The following is a 16,710-nucleotide window of genomic DNA, read 5'->3' as shown; positions in this document are numbered from 1 at the left end:
ATTTGTACTGGAGGTACACTAAAGGTTAAATTATCCTTCAGCTGAATGGTCTCCGGTTCCAGTACATGAGAAGGGTCAGGTACATATTTCCGTAGTTGAGAGACGTGGAATACGTTATGAAGATTTGATAGTACTGGTGGCAAGGCGATCTGATATGCGACTGGGCCAACCCTTTTTATAATTTGATAAGGCCCAATAAATTTTGGAGTAAGCTTCTTGGCTTTCAATACTCGACCTACTCCTGTGGTTGGGTTTACCTTTAAGAAAACATGGTCTCCTTCTTGGAGTTCCAGAGGTTTCCTTCTTTGATCGTAATAACTCTTTTGTCGATCTTGAGACGCCTTCATCTTTTCTCGTATGTCTCTGACTATCTCTGTCATCTTTTGCACCACTTCCGGTCCCAATATCAGCTTGTCTCCATCATCGAACCAGCATAGTGGTGTTCGACACTTTCTTCCGTATAACGCCTCATATGGTGCCATTCCGATACTGGAATGAAAGCTGTTATTATAAGTGAATTCAATCAAAGGAAGGTATTGATCCCAACTCCCTTTGTATTCTAGTACACAAGCTCGCAGCAAATCCTCGAGAGTCTGAATGGTTCTTTCCGACTGACCATCAGTTTGAGGATGATAAGCGGAGCTTAGTCGTAGTTGAGTTCCCAAAGCTTGATGTAAACTTCCCCAGAATCTTGATAGGAATCTGGGATCTCGATCTGAGACAATAGTTGTTGGGATTCTGTAAGACCTGGATTTTCAGAACAAGCTAATTTCCGACTCACGCGTAGAATCAGTGTAAGCGTGACAGGAGTTTGATATTTGAGAAAGATTAATGAAGAAGAAAGTTCAGGAATTGCTTGAGGAATGTTGCGTAGTCATTTTAGGAATTAGAGCGAGTCGTCTGCACACCCGCCTTATGGCAAGCGTGTTCAGAATAGGCTAATTTCGCTTTAGAGCAACGTTTTAAGTGAGATTTCGAATCCTTGGAAAATTTAAAGATTTTCTTTATTTTTCCTTCGACCAGCGTTTCATTTCGGAACTCTGGACTGTACGCACGATAGGTTTCACCTTTCGGATGTCCGCCGACGCTAATTTCTTTGCTTCGAAACCCTATTTTCGAGCAATGGATGAAGACTTTTTCTATTCGGGACTTCTAACGAAGATTCCGTCCATGTTGCCAGACTTGTTTCGACGTTTCCAATCTTTCTTCAGTTGGAAGTTTTGTCGTTTGAGCATCACAGCAAAAAGTAGTTTTTCGGGGCAGATTAACCGACACCGCTTTTGAGTTTTTCGATATCGTTTTTCCCAAATCCTAGATATTTGTTTTGAGTTCTGGAATTCTGACGCCAGAATCTCTCTTAGAATTTCTCGGTGATCGTGCTGCAAAAATCGGAATCGCGAAATTTTCATTTTCCCGCGATTTCACCCGCCTATAAATAGCGCGAAAAAGCAAAATCCTCTCATTTTCTTTCCATTTGTGGCTGATTTCGTGGGGAGCAAGGGGGGAGGAGATTTCCGCGAAAACTTGACCAATCTTCGTGCAGTTCGTCCCTACTTCTAGGTATCGAGGTAACTATCATGAATCCTGCCTCTGATTTCTGTTTCTGCTGAGTTTCTGAAGTCGTTTCTGTGCTCTAAGTTTTGAGCTTTTTCTAAAATTGTCCGATTTCTCTGATTTCTCGCTTGGGTTATGTTCCTTATGTTCCCCTGAGTCTAAAACCTCTGTCAGTAAACTCTGATTGCGATTCAGTTGTCCAGGATCTGAAAAATTGACTCAAAACTCTTTTTGTCTCACATTTCGAAACTTTATTGTCGAAAAGACTTAATCTGACTTCGTGCCTTTAGGATTTGTTGTCACGGATATCATGAGGATCGTTGCTGTCAAATTTGTTTTCCGAACTGATAACTTTGAAGTTTTGAGCCTTTATTTTGGACCAAAATGCCCCTGGATAGTCGTATTTCGACCCGATTGTCCGAAAATTGTTCCGACAATTTCTTTGCCTTAGTTTTACCCTAAAACTACCTTGTGAATTGATTTAGATCGAAGAAAAAGTTCGAAAACCCTATTTTCCATAGTGGCCGAAACCTAATTGCTTGGGTACCGTGTCCAAAAATAATTTTTGGGTCTCTATGACTTGAGCCATTGCGTAGCTCTTTCAATTGTCGAAATTTTGGCGCCGGTTTCGTGTCATTCTGAGTTCTGTAGCTCGAGTTATGCTCGTTTTAGCGAACGAAGTCTCCGTTGTCAATTTGTGCCTAAATAGGAACTCTGAAGCTTTAGAGGCTTTCTTTACGATTTCGATTAGTATTTGTAAGACCTGGATTTTCAGAACAAGTTAAGTTTCCGACTCACACGTAGAAATAGTGTAAGCGTGACAGGAGTTTGACATTTGAGAAAGATTAATGAAGAAGAAAGTTCAGGAATTGCTTGAGGAATGTTGCGTAGCTGTTTTCGGAGTTAGTGCGAGTCGTCTGCACACCTGCCTTATGGCAAGCGTGTCCAGAATAGGCTATTTCGCTCTTAAAGCAACGTTTTGAGTGAGATTTCGAACTCTCGGAAAATTTAAAGATTCTTTTTATTTTTCCATCGACCAGCGTTTCATTTCGGAACTCTGGACTGTACGCACGATAGGTTTCACTTTTCGGATGTCCGCCGACGCTAATTTCTTTGCTTCGAAACCCTATTTTCGAGCAATGGATGAATACTTTTTCTATTCGGGACTTCTAACGAAGATTCCGTTCGCGTTGCCAGACTTGTTTCGACGTTTCCAATCTTTCTTCAGTTGGAAGTTTTGTCGTTTGAGCATCACAGCAAAAAGTAGTTTTTCGGGGCAGATTAACCGACACCGCTTTTGAGTTTTTCGATATCGTTTTTCCCAAATCCTAGATATTTGTTTTGAGTTCTGGAATTCCGACGCCAGAATCTCTCTTAGAATTTCTCGGTGATCGTGCTGCAAAAATCGGAATCGCGAAATTTTCATTTTCCCGCGATTTCACCCGCCTATAAATAGCGCGAAAAAGCAAAATCCTCTCATTTTCTTTCCATTTGTGGCTGATTTCGTGGGGAGCAAGGGGGGAGGGGATTTCCGCGAAAACTTGACCAATCTTCGTGCAGTTCGTCCCTACTTCTAGGTATCGAGGTAACTATCATGAATCCTGCCTCTGATTTCTGTTTCTGCTGAGTTTCTGAAGTCGTTTCTGTGCTCTAAGTTTTGAGCTTTTTCTAAAATTGTCCGATTTCTCTGATTTCTCGCTTGGGTTATGTTCCTTATGTTCCCCTGAGTCTAAAACCTCTGTCAGTAAACTCTGATTGCGATTCAGTTGTCCAGGATCTGAAAAATTGACTCAAAACTCTTTTTGTCTCACATTTCGAAACTTTATTGTCGAAAAGACTTAATATGACTTCGTGCCTTTAGGATTTGTTGTCACGGATATCATGAGGATCGTTGCTGTCAAATTTGTTTTCAGAACTGATAACTTTGAAGTTTTGAGCCTTTATTTTGGACCAAAATGCCCCTGCGTAGTCGTATTTCGGCCCGATTGTCCGAAAATTGTTCTGACAGTTTCTTTGCCTTAGTTTTACCCTAAAACTACCTTGTAAACTGATTTGATCGAAGAAAAAGAGCCGAAGCCCTTTTCTCCTTTTGGCCGTGGGTTTTTCCTAAGGGGAGGGGAGTTTTTCGTTTTCGAAAACTTGTCCTTTCGTACCTGTTTGTCGTATTCTGAAGCTTTGATGCTTTGTCTATCGTTTATGTATTGTATTGCGATCGAACTAATCGATTTTGTGTGGATTCTGCTTTGTTTTTCCTCCGAGGTTCAGTTGAAGGAACTTTGGAAGTTTCAAGGCATTCCTGTGAAGGAGATTTGATTTGCGAAGCTGGATCAGCTCGAGGTTAGGGCAACTTACTATATATTAGCTATGACTGCATGATAGGCGTCGATAAATTCGACTTATGTTTTATCTGATGTTGTTTTTGATGATGAGTTGATGTTATGATGCTTTTCCATACTTGTGATGTTGTGCTTTTGTTGGATTGAGCGTTTTGACGCAATTTCGGAGTGGAGATTCATTGATCTGGTGATCTTTGATATTTCGGGTTGGATGAACAACCCTAGGCAAGTCCAAATGTGGGGTTTGAGACTTAGCCATATGTTGGAATTCTTAGACTTTCCCCGGGAAATGTATTTTGGGTGGTTGATCTTTGAAAACTTAGAATGATAGAGCTTTGAAAAACTAAAGACTTGGGAAACTTAGACTTTGAGAAATAAACTCATAACTTGACTAATTCGAATTGAAACAATTTTTATTAACGTTTAAGCATAGGAGAACTGAAGGGGAAAATATTTACGAAAGACGGGGAAAAGTCGACTTTGTTGTGGGTTTGGAGAGTTATCGGAATTGGGGGAAGCCACTAAGGTGAGCTATGGTGATGATTGAAAGTCACTGAGTACTCTAGTACTCTTGGGGATTGTTGTGGAGCCGTGTTGTATTGACCGACACCTAGTGCTCTTGTTGTTTGGGCTGTGTTGTATTGACCGACACTAGACCCTTGTGTATTCTGTGGATGGAGTTGTGTTGTATTGACCGACACTTACTCCGAGTTGTGTTGTATTGACCGACACTAACTCATGGGTTTGTTGAGATTGGGTTGTGAGCTAAACACTTTCGTGGTAAGGACGATTCGTTGTTTGGCTAACCACGTTGCATTCAATCGGGTGAATAACGGGAATGGTTCACCTGTGCATATCATGGTGAATAACGGGAATGGTTCACCTTGCATTAATGATGAATAACGGGAATGGTTCATCATTCGGTGAATAACGGGAATGGTTCACCAAGGATGAATAACGGGAATGGTTCATCCAGGATGGATTTCATCCAGGATGGATAACGGGAATGGTCCATCCATAGTGAAAATGCTTCACTTGTGGCGAACGGGAACGCGTCACAAATCCGGATACATATTGTGCATTTCACGCATACATTCATGCTGACTGAGATTGTGTGTTGTTTGTTTATTGAAGCAATGTTAGAGCCATAACATGCTAGGATTGTTTATATGTATATATATCAACATATATCTATACCCCATATCACATGTTGAGTGTATATCTACTTATTGCTGTGAGTTGACCCTAGCGCCTTGGCTTTGTTTGTATGTTTGTGTTTGGGCGGTCGGCCTGCTGCCAGATGTCGATGGCCGACTGGTGTTCGATGGTCTCTCCCTCGGGGGGGATCAGATATGAGCTTGTGGATCGGGATGCCCCCACCGCTTGGGTGATCGATGTTGTGGGTCATCGAGCGACGTACCGGGGAAGGGTCATGGAGGACCGGACTGACGAGTGTGAACATCTGACGAAAGAAGTTCTACGACGCATGGAGCTGAGCTTCAACTTGCCGTCTTCAGTTCGCCGAGGACTCGGATGTGTGAGCAGTTATGGGTTGGTAGAGTTAGGCAGGCGTCATATTTGTGTAGAGCTCTGATTCGTTTTGCTTTTGGGACGGGGTAGGTTCCCGACGCATGGCTTTTGTGTGGTTCTCTTATTGAGGGATCACAGTGAGTCAGTCGGACTATAGGAGTCTTTGCTTAGGCCATTTTGAGGCCGACTTTCTCCCAGTGGATTGTAATTATAACCTTTTCACTCACACTTCTGGATCTGTAACTATTTGCCTACGGGCACACTACTTTGGAGTCACTGCGAGTGCGCGTGACATGGGAGTGCAGCTGAGGCTGTACATGTGTATATATTTGTGTGTTGGTTGGGTTTTGTCTTTATTTTCTATTGCTTGATTTAAAAGGTATCAAACAAAAAAAATTACCTGTTTTCAGCGTAAAGTCTATTTTTGGTTACTAAAGTGACACCTGGAAATCGGGGTGTTACATTGTGGTATCAGAGCTTAGTCGAGTCTTTCGGGAGTCTTTGGGGAATAGGTCTTCTGTGCTAGGTTGTGTGACTCTGCAAAGAGTGAAAATTGATTGTCTGCAGAGCGATTTTCGCTCTAATTGCTTGCGTTACTACTCAATCGGATTGAGTGGTTTGTCTAGTGCTACCGTATGGTTAGTACTAATCGGACGTTCGATGGGATATAGGATGGTGGATCTTAACCGGATGGCGGAGGCTACATGTGAGCATCATCAACGACTGATGGCGACAACAATGTATCAATAAAGAGGAATGAACCGAATTGGAGCTGGGGGACCAATGAGGTCAGGTTCCCAAGGCTACAACGGAAGGAAGAGTTACCATAAGTGGGGACCATATCAGCGTTCCGAGGGAAGAAATCTTATCTCAAGAGAGTACAAACCGACGACTGCTGATACTGGGGGGGAAGCCAGTTGGTGACAAAGGAGTGACATGTACTCGTTGCAGAAAGTTTGGGCATTTTGCTAACAAATGCTCAGTGATTGGACGGAGATGCTTCAAGTGTAACCGAGAGGGGCATCTAGCTGTGAACTGCAAGACCAAAGAAAGTCTATGCTTCAATTGCAACCAACCGGGACATTTCTCCCAAGATTGCAAGGCACTCAGGGGCGAATCATCAGGGAATGTTGGGAAAGGAAAACAACTTGCTACAGAGGAAAGGATTCATATCAAGGGAGGAGCAAGAGTTGAGGAGTCGAACGAGGAAGAACGTGGGAACGATGGTAATATTTTAACTGTTCTCGTATTCTAGAATAACTTACTCTTTTATATTCAAGCGAGTGTGACGCGCCTAACTTGTATTTACTACTTAGACTATGATCCTATGATTATTATCCCTAGTAGGACCTTATTCGAAGTTGCTCGTGATTTAACTATAGAGGTTACACGAGATCTAGAATAGCACGCGGAGCTAGGGAGTTGTTTTACCGAGGCGTTGATAAGGAAGCTAGGATCTCAGGGAAATTCCTTATGGGTACGAATCGTAGGATTTTAGGGCGTTTAGTTTTGAAGCGGAGTCGTTAGAGGATCTTTCGGCAAAAGGGATTCATTCGACCGAGTGTTTCACCGTGGGGAGCGCCAGTGTTGTTAGTCAAGAAGAAGGACGGAAGGTCGAGATCGTGGGTGGATTATCGACAATTGAACAAGGCGACGATCAAGAACAGATACCCGTTGCCAAGGATAGATGATTTGATGGACCAACTACGAGGGGCTACCGTATTTTCCAGGATAGATTTGAGGTCAGGCTATCGTCGGATCAGAGTGAAGATTGAGGATATACCGAAGACTGCTTTCAGGACACGTTAAGGACACTACGAGTACCTAGTGATGCCGTTTGGAGTGACGAATGTACCTGCTGTTTTCATGGATTACATGAACCGCATCTTTCAGGAGTTCTTAGATCGGCGTGTGGTGGTGTTTATTGAGGACATATTGATCTATTCGAAGGACGCGAATAAACATGAAGGACATTTGCGCCAAGTTTTACAATTGTTGAGAGAGAAAAAGCTGTATGAGAACCCTTCCAAGTGTGAATTCTGGTTGGAGGAAGTCAATTTCTTAGGCCATGCTATCTCGAAGGAGGGCATAGCTGTGGATCCGGCGAAAGTGGAGACTGTTTTGGCTTGGGAGCAACCGAAGATGGTGACAGAGATCAGAAGTTCTGTGGATTTAGCTGGATATTATAGACGCTTCATTGAGGGATTTGCCAAGATTGTTGGACCTTTGACTCAATTGACGAGGAAGGATTAATCTTTTACATGGATTGAGGGTGTGTGGTTCCGTAGCAGAATCGTTAGGAACTTGATATCAGGATATTTGTGGTTACTGGATGTCAGGAACTCATTGTCTGTTCCAGTGGGTTTTTCTAAATTTCCACCTTCGATGTATTAGGCCTGATCAACCTAATATTGAGGGGGTGATATTCGGAATCACAGCTGATAATGGACCTTGATAGAAGGATGTGTAAGATGAATTTGAATTGATTGAGGATTAGTCGGATTTGGGAGGAAAGTTCGTGTTAAGCATTTGATTGTACAAGATTAAGATTTGAACCTTTGGAAGTTGATGATTTTCGTATAGACATTGATTGGTTAGTTCGTGTGATTACTCCAAGTAGAGGTAGACTAAGCCAATAGAATTGATGTTGGAAAATCTTTAAGTATTTTCTCGGAAGTTATGAAGTCATAGGTTATGTGATTTCTGACGTGGGATTATTAGAGATTAGATAGGTTGGATTTAATATCCGGTTATAGATGATTGTTTGATGGTAGCGAGATTGAGAAGAATTAACTCTGAACTAGATTGTTATAGTCGAGTTCGAGGAATAAGTTTTGCTAAGCGTTGGATTAATATGTGGAGACATTATAGTCTTAAGAGATGAATTTTCGCTTGAAAAGTGTTGAATTAATGATTAAGTTGGAGAAAGAAAGTTTTAGCATAAGTTGAATACTTGAGGTTGGTGATATGGATTCCAAGGAAATATGCTGAGATTACTAAGTGAGATTTACTAAGTTGGATTGAAATCTTAGGGTTAAGATTGAATCTTGAGAGTCGAGAATCGCATACGAGTAAGAGATCTTACAGTTGTAGCTGTGACAATAGGAGTTGAATCTTAGAAGAATGAAGACCTGGAGATGGGTTTCGGGTTAAGACCATTGAGGTATAATATAAGAGTGATCTTGAAGTAAATGAATCTTGGGTTGTGTAGGGTCATAAGGTTGGTTATAAGTTGGTGATCGATTGATGTTGATCATGAGGTTGCAGACATAATGAGCCATGTGATATGATTTGAATGATGTTAGCATAATAAGTTGTGGATGTGAAAGCATGACGACACTGGTCAGGTCGTTTGGGTAAGTGAAGGAGTTATAGTTTTTAAGAAACGGATATTCATTTAAGAAGTATTGAAGGATTAAAGGACATTAGAGGACCAAACTTGGAGAAGGTTTAGGTTTTAAATCTATGAATGTCTGTCTAAGGTGTGAAGGACTCAAAGTTTGTCAGAATTTGATTGGGAGATTAAGAAGTTGATTGACGAGATGGTGGTTGAGTCCCAAAAGGAGGGTGTTGGTGTTAAGATGAATACTTGAAGTTGTTATGTTTGGACAAGTTTCTTAGAGCTTAAGAGTGGATGAAACTTTGTTATGGATTTTGATGATGCATATTACGGTTAACAAGTGAATTTTACTAAGGTTGAATGAGAATCCTAGGGCTAAGGTTGACCTAGTGAGCTGAGATTCATGTACACATACGAGATTTAGTGGTGTTAGCGGTTACGATAGAGTTAAATCCCAGAATGTTGAAGGATCGGATGATAAGATGGCTAGTTAAGTCCCTTGAGGTATAGTTATGATGTAATCTACTAGAGGATAAGTCTCGATTTATGCGAAGTGTTAGGGATTTCAGTAAGTGTAAATAGGTTTGAGTGAGGGAAGTTCTAAGGAAGAAGACGATAATAATGGATTGTTAGATATTAAGAAGAGGATTATCTTATAAGTTGTTGGTAACTTGATGTTGAAGGGGATAAGATTAGTGAAGGACAAGAAATAAGGACATAAGTCGATTTTTAATTCGAATGGTGACTAAGTAGGAGATTGATTTCATTGTGCGAGTGATGATAGTTACGAAGTTGGATGTGACGTTAATGGACTATTAGATTCCAACGCAATGTTTCGTCTAAGAGTTATCGAACGAACAAGTGATGGACTGTAGATGAAGATCACGAGGACAAGTTGAGTATCTACTTTGAGATGACAGAGAGGCACTGAGTTTAAGAAGAATTCCGGACGACCGAAAGTAAAGAAGTAAGTGGCTAAGGTTGTGCGACTGCACGGAATGCCAACCGGTATCATTTCAAGCAGAGGTCCGACGCAAGTAATCGAGTCAGACGACATGAGGTTGAATGATGTTTTGTCTTTTGAGACGCCGATAGTTAGCAGTGGGGATAGAAGAGTGAAACAGTTAAGGGGAAGGCAGATTGCTTAAGTAAAGATTTTGAGGAACAATGACACAGGCACTACTACATGGGAATTGGAAGATAAGATCAAGGAACTGTATTCCGAACTTTTTGCAGAGCTCTGAGTTTCGAGGACGAAACTTTCTTTTTGGAGGGGAGTATTGTAAGACCTGGATTTTCAGAACAAGTTAAGTTTCCGACTCACACGTAGAAATAGTGTAAGCGTGACAGGAGTTTGACATTTGAGAAAGATTAATGAAGAAGAAAGTTCAGGAATTGCTTGAGGAATGTTGCGTAGCTGTTTTCGGAGTTAGTGCGAGTCGTCTGCACACCTGCCTTATGGCAAGCGTGTCCAGAATAGGCTATTTCGCTCTTAAAGCAACGTTTTGAGTGAGATTTCGAACTCTCGGAAAATTTAAAGATTCTTTTTATTTTTCCATCGACCAGCGTTTCATTTCGGAACTCTGGACTGTACGCACGATAGGTTTCACTTTTCGGATGTCCGCCGACGCTAATTTCTTTGCTTCGAAACCCTATTTTCGAGCAATGGATGAATACTTTTTCTATTCGGGACTTCTAACGAAGATTCCGTTCGCGTTGCCAGACTTGTTTCGACGTTTCCAATCTTTCTTCAGTTGGAAGTTTTGTCGTTTGAGCATCACAGCAAAAAGTAGTTTTTCGGGGCAGATTAACCGACACCGCTTTTGAGTTTTTCGATATCGTTTTTCCCAAATCCTAGATATTTGTTTTGAGTTCTGGAATTCCGACGCCAGAATCTCTCTTAGAATTTCTCGGTGATCGTGCTGCAAAAATCGGAATCGCGAAATTTTCATTTTCCCGCGATTTCACCCGCCTATAAATAGCGCGAAAAAGCAAAATCCTCTCATTTTCTTTCCATTTGTGGCTGATTTCGTGGGGAGCAAGGGGGGAGGGGATTTCCGCGAAAACTTGACCAATCTTCGTGCAGTTCGTCCCTACTTCTAGGTATCGAGGTAACTATCATGAATCCTGCCTCTGATTTCTGTTTCTGCTGAGTTTCTGAAGTCGTTTCTGTGCTCTAAGTTTTGAGCTTTTTCTAAAATTGTCCGATTTCTCTGATTTCTCGCTTGGGTTATGTTCCTTATGTTCCCCTGAGTCTAAAACCTCTGTCAGTAAACTCTGATTGCGATTCAGTTGTCCAGGATCTGAAAAATTGACTCAAAACTCTTTTTGTCTCACATTTCGAAACTTTATTGTCGAAAAGACTTAATATGACTTCGTGCCTTTAGGATTTGTTGTCACGGATATCATGAGGATCGTTGCTGTCAAATTTGTTTTCAGAACTGATAACTTTGAAGTTTTGAGCCTTTATTTTGGACCAAAATGCCCCTGCGTAGTCGTATTTCGGCCCGATTGTCCGAAAATTGTTCTGACAGTTTCTTTGCCTTAGTTTTACCCTAAAACTACCTTGTAAACTGATTTGATCGAAGAAAAAGAGCCGAAGCCCTTTTCTCCTTTTGGCCGTGGGTTTTTCCTAAGGGGAGGGGAGTTTTTCGTTTTCGAAAACTTGTCCTTTCGTACCTGTTTGTCGTATTCTGAAGCTTTGATGCTTTGTCTATCGTTTATGTATTGTATTGCGATCGAACTAATCGATTTTGTGTGGATTCTGCTTTGTTTTTCCTCCGAGGTTCAGTTGAAGGAACTTTGGAAGTTTCAAGGCATTCCTGTGAAGGAGATTTGATTTGCGAAGCTGGATCAGCTCGAGGTTAGGGCAACTTACTATATATTAGCTATGACTGCATGATAGGCGTCGATAAATTCGACTTATGTTTTATCTGATGTTGTTTTTGATGATGAGTTGATGTTATGATGCTTTTCCATACTTGTGATGTTGTGCTTTTGTTGGATTGAGCGTTTTGACGCAATTTCGGAGTGGAGATTCATTGATCTGGTGATCTTTGATATTTCGGGTTGGATGAACAACCCTAGGCAAGTCCAAATGTGGGGTTTGAGACTTAGCCATATGTTGGAATTCTTAGACTTTCCCCGGGAAATGTATTTTGGGTGGTTGATCTTTGAAAACTTAGAATGATAGAGCTTTGAAAAACTAAAGACTTGGGAAACTTAGACTTTGAGAAATAAACTCATAACTTGACTAATTCGAATTGAAACAATTTTTATTAACGTTTAAGCATAGGAGAACTGAAGGGGAAAATATTTACGAAAGACGGGGAAAAGTCGACTTTGTTGTGGGTTTGGAGAGTTATCGGAATTGGGGGAAGCCACTAAGGTGAGCTATGGTGATGATTGAAAGTCACTGAGTACTCTAGTACTCTTGGGGATTGTTGTGGAGCCGTGTTGTATTGACCGACACCTAGTGCTCTTGTTGTTTGGGCTGTGTTGTATTGACCGACACTAGACCCTTGTGTATTCTGTGGATGGAGTTGTGTTGTATTGACCGACACTTACTCCGAGTTGTGTTGTATTGACCGACACTAACTCATGGGTTTGTTGAGATTGGGTTGTGAGCTAAACACTTTCGTGGTAAGGACGATTCGTTGTTTGGCTAACCACGTTGCATTCAATCGGGTGAATAACGGGAATGGTTCACCTGTGCATATCATGGTGAATAACGGGAATGGTTCACCTTGCATTAATGATGAATAACGGGAATGGTTCATCATTCGGTGAATAACGGGAATGGTTCACCAAGGATGAATAACGGGAATGGTTCATCCAGGATGGATTTCATCCAGGATGGATAACGGGAATGGTCCATCCATAGTGAAAATGCTTCACTTGTGGCGAACGGGAACGCGTCACAAATCCGGATACATATTGTGCATTTCACGCATACATTCATGCTGACTGAGATTGTGTGTTGTTTGTTTATTGAAGCAATGTTAGAGCCATAACATGCTAGGATTGTTTATATGTATATATATCAACATATATCTATACCCCATATCACATGTTGAGTGTATATCTACTTATTGCTGTGAGTTGACCCTAGCGCCTTGGCTTTGTTTGTATGTTTGTGTTTGGGCGGTCGGCCTGCTGCCAGATGTCGATGGCCGACTGGTGTTCGATGGTCTCTCCCTCGGGGGGGATCAGATATGAGCTTGTGGATCGGGATGCCCCCACCGCTTGGGTGATCGATGTTGTGGGTCATCGAGCGACGTACCGGGGAAGGGTCATGGAGGACCGGACTGACGAGTGTGAACATCTGACGAAAGAAGTTCTACGACGCATGGAGCTGAGCTTCAACTTGCCGTCTTCAGTTCGCCGAGGACTCGGATGTGTGAGCAGTTATGGGTTGGTAGAGTTAGGCAGGCGTCATATTTGTGTAGAGCTCTGATTCGTTTTGCTTTTGGGACGGGGTAGGTTCCCGACGCATGGCTTTTGTGTGGTTCTCTTATTGAGGGATCACAGTGAGTCAGTCGGACTATAGGAGTCTTTGCTTAGGCCATTTTGAGGCCGACTTTCTCCCAGTGGATTGTAATTATAACCTTTTCACTCACACTTCTGGATCTGTAACTATTTGCCTACGGGCACACTACTTTGGAGTCACTGCGAGTGCGCGTGACATGGGAGTGCAGCTGAGGCTGTACATGTGTATATATTTGTGTGTTGGTTGGGTTTTGTCTTTATTTTCTATTGCTTGATTTAAAAGGTATCAAACAAAAAAAATTACCTGTTTTCAGCGTAAAGTCTATTTTTGGTTACTAAAGTGACACCTGGAAATCGGGGTGTTACAGTATTAGTAGATCGTGTTGCTCCTAGTGAAGCTTGTGTTGATGATTGTGTTTTCTTTGTTCTAGGTTCGCAATTTTCATGCCCAACTTCTACTCACGAAGGTAAGGGTAACTCGGTTTTAGAGCGTCTTTGAGTCTTGCATGCTTTTATCGCACTGCCTGTGTTTGAGATGAAGATGTTTATATTGATTGGCAGATGATTATGATTATTATGCTGAATTTGGAAAATGTTTTCTGAGAGGCTTCGGCCGTTTACTGGTTTCTGTCGTTACTGCTTCCTAGTGGATGAAACATGTGGTTACTTTGGATTGGTCCTTGGGTGGGCTTTGTTATTGTCTGACTTGGCATATAGGGCTTGAGTCAAGTGGCGATGAGGAGGTGTGTCCTATCATTGTCCCATCTTGCGAGATGCTAAGTGGCGATCAGGAGGTGTGTCCTATGATTGTCCCGTCTTGTGTGACGTTAAGTGGCGATGAGGAGGTGTGTCCTATCATTGTCCCATCTTGCGAGGTGCTAAGTGGCGATCAGGAGGTGTGTCCTATGATTGTCCCGTCTTGTGTGACGTTAAGTGGCGATTAGGAGGTGTGTCCTATGATTGTCCCGTCATGTATGACGTTATAAGTGGCGATGAGGAGGTGTGTCCTATCATTGTCCCGTCTTGAGAGACGATATTGATCGATCCATTTTGTTAGCAGCATATAGTTGCATTATAGGGAACTAACACCTGACCCTATGTTGTTGGATTTTCGTATTGGTTTATTGATATCTGATTTGATGTTACATTGTTGAGGTTATTATTATCTGAGTCCAATTTATGTTTAAGTTGTTGATATATGAGTTGAGTTATGTTGCTAGTTATTTACCATGCCAGGTAATTAAATTCGAACAGCATGATTTTTCTCTTTTATACATGGTAATTGCATGGAGTTAACCCTTTCTATTTGCTACTTGTTGTTTGGGCGCTTAACGCTATTAGGCGATGGAGATCCTTCCGCCGAGGCATAGCTACTCGAGTTGGAGATCGAGTTGTGAGTGGTGGAGTAGAGGTATGAGAAGCAGCTTTGCTTCTCTTCTTGTGGATTATGTTGGAGTCTCTTTTACTTTATGAGAACTCTGTTATTAAAGTCTTGCTTCCGCCACTGTTAAAGTGCGCATGTTTATTCTGAACCTTACTTATGGTATTGTAAACTATTATTACTGTATATCGGGAAACAAGTTATCTAAATAAAGTTATGGTATGTTTCCAACCTTTTAGCCGAAGTGTTTAGTTGTTTTACAGAAAAAAATTCCCTTGGTTTTTAGGGATTGCAGATTGGTCCTTAGACTTTGTTAGGTTACTAATGTGACTCCTCAGTTGAGAAATTGGGGTGTTACAATTGTGGTATCAGAGCTTTGGTCTAGAAAACCAGAGCTTTTGGGTAGAGTGCCTGCTTAAGATGTTTGAACTCTGAGACCGATTGATGGGGTGTCAATCGGAGGAAGAGTGTGCTTGATTACTGTTTATATAGATTATTTTTGAAGGTTATTCGTAAGTGAATAACCTTATGCTAGTTATTGTTAATTATACATCTGATATAAGTATATACATAGTTAGTTATTATCGAACAACATGTATTAGGTAGAGAACGTTGTAGCTAACTTGACCTGCTTACCCCTTTAGGGATTGGATGTGATCATAGGCATGTATTGGTTGTCCCACCATCATGTTCTTCTTGATTGCGCCAATAAGGTAGTTATCTTTCCCGATGCTGGACTCGCTGAGTTCCTGAACTCGTACTTTTCAAAGCTTTCTTTGAGGAAAGGAGCTTTGAGTTCTCTCATGTCTACAACCGTGGTGGAAGCTAAGGAGAATGGAGTACACGGAATTGCTGTTGTGCAAGATTTCGAGGATGTGTTCCCCGAAGACGTACCTGGAATACCTCCGGTCAGAGATATGGAGTTCACAATTGATATAGTCCCAGGCACTGGACCTATATCAATCGCACCGTATCGTATGGCACCGGCAGAACTGACTGAGCTGAAGAGTCAACTCGAAGATTTAACCAAGAAGGGGTTTATCCGACCTAGCGTTTCTCCGTGGGGAGCGCCAGTGCTGCTTGTGAAGAAGAAAGACGGAAGATCGCGACTTTGTGTGGATTATCGACAGTTGAACAAAGTCACGATAAAGAACCGTTATCCGTTGCCAAGGATTGACGATTTGATGGATCAGTTGAAGGGTGCTGCTATTTTCTCGAAGATTGACCTGAGGTCGGGATATCACCAGATTAGAGTCAAGGATGAGGATATTCAAAAGACGGCGTTTAGGACACGCTATGGGCACTATGAGTACTTGGTGATGCCGTTTGGAGTTACGAATGCACCAGCTGTATTCATGGACTACATGAATAGGATCTTTCATCCATTCTTGGATCGCTTTGTTGTGGTGTTCATCGACGACATCTTGATCTACTCAAGGAATCGTGAAGAACACGAGGAGCATCTGCGACAAGTTTTACAAGTTCTTCGGGAGAAGGTATTGTATGCTAACGCGACAAAGTGTGAATTTTGGCTCGAAGAAGTAAAGTTTTTAGGGCATGTCATCTCAAAGGAGGGCATTGCTGTGGATCCCAGTAAAGTTGAAGCGGTACTTGCATGGGAGCGTCCTAAGACTGTGACAGATATAAGGAGTTTCATCGGTTTAGCTGGATATTACCGACGATTCATCGAAGGTTTTGCTAAGATTGCAGGACCATTGACGAAACTCACCCGGAAGAACCAACCTTTTGCTTGGACAGAGGATTGTGAACAGAGTTTCCAAGATATGAAGAAGCGTTTGACGACCGCGCCAGTTCTGACATTACCACAAGAGAAGGAACCCTACGAGGTTTACTGCGATGCTTCGTACCAAGGTTTGGGTTGTGTGTTGATGCAACACCGAAAGGCTGTGGCTTATTCTTCAAGGCAATTGAAGATACATGAACGGAACTATCCTACGCACGATTTGGAGTTAGCGGCTGTGGTATTTGCGCTCAAGATTTGGAGGCACTATCTTTATGGGAGCACTTTCACTGTTTTTAGTGATCATAAGAGCTTGAAGTACCTGTTCGATCAGAAGGAT

General features: G+C 41.9%; 1 long non-coding RNA gene across 1 annotated transcript; it reads left to right on the top strand.

The window, feature by feature from the left end:
- The first annotated feature begins 1,485 nt into the window (after window positions 1-1,485).
- Window positions 1,486-14,966, top strand: LOC130740388 (uncharacterized). Its single transcript, XR_009020118.1, has 3 exons — window positions 1,486-1,568; window positions 13,680-13,715; window positions 14,590-14,966. It is a non-coding gene; the product is annotated as an uncharacterized LOC130740388 (long non-coding RNA).
- Window positions 14,967-16,710: the final 1,744 nt, after the last annotated feature.

Source organism: Lotus japonicus, chromosome 2, assembly GCF_012489685.1.
Source record: "Lotus japonicus ecotype B-129 chromosome 2, LjGifu_v1.2".
NCBI classification, from domain to species: Eukaryota; Viridiplantae; Streptophyta; class Magnoliopsida; order Fabales; family Fabaceae; genus Lotus; species Lotus japonicus.
Note: the sequence above shows the minus strand (reverse complement) of the source record. Positions and strands in the feature narration are given on the sequence as shown.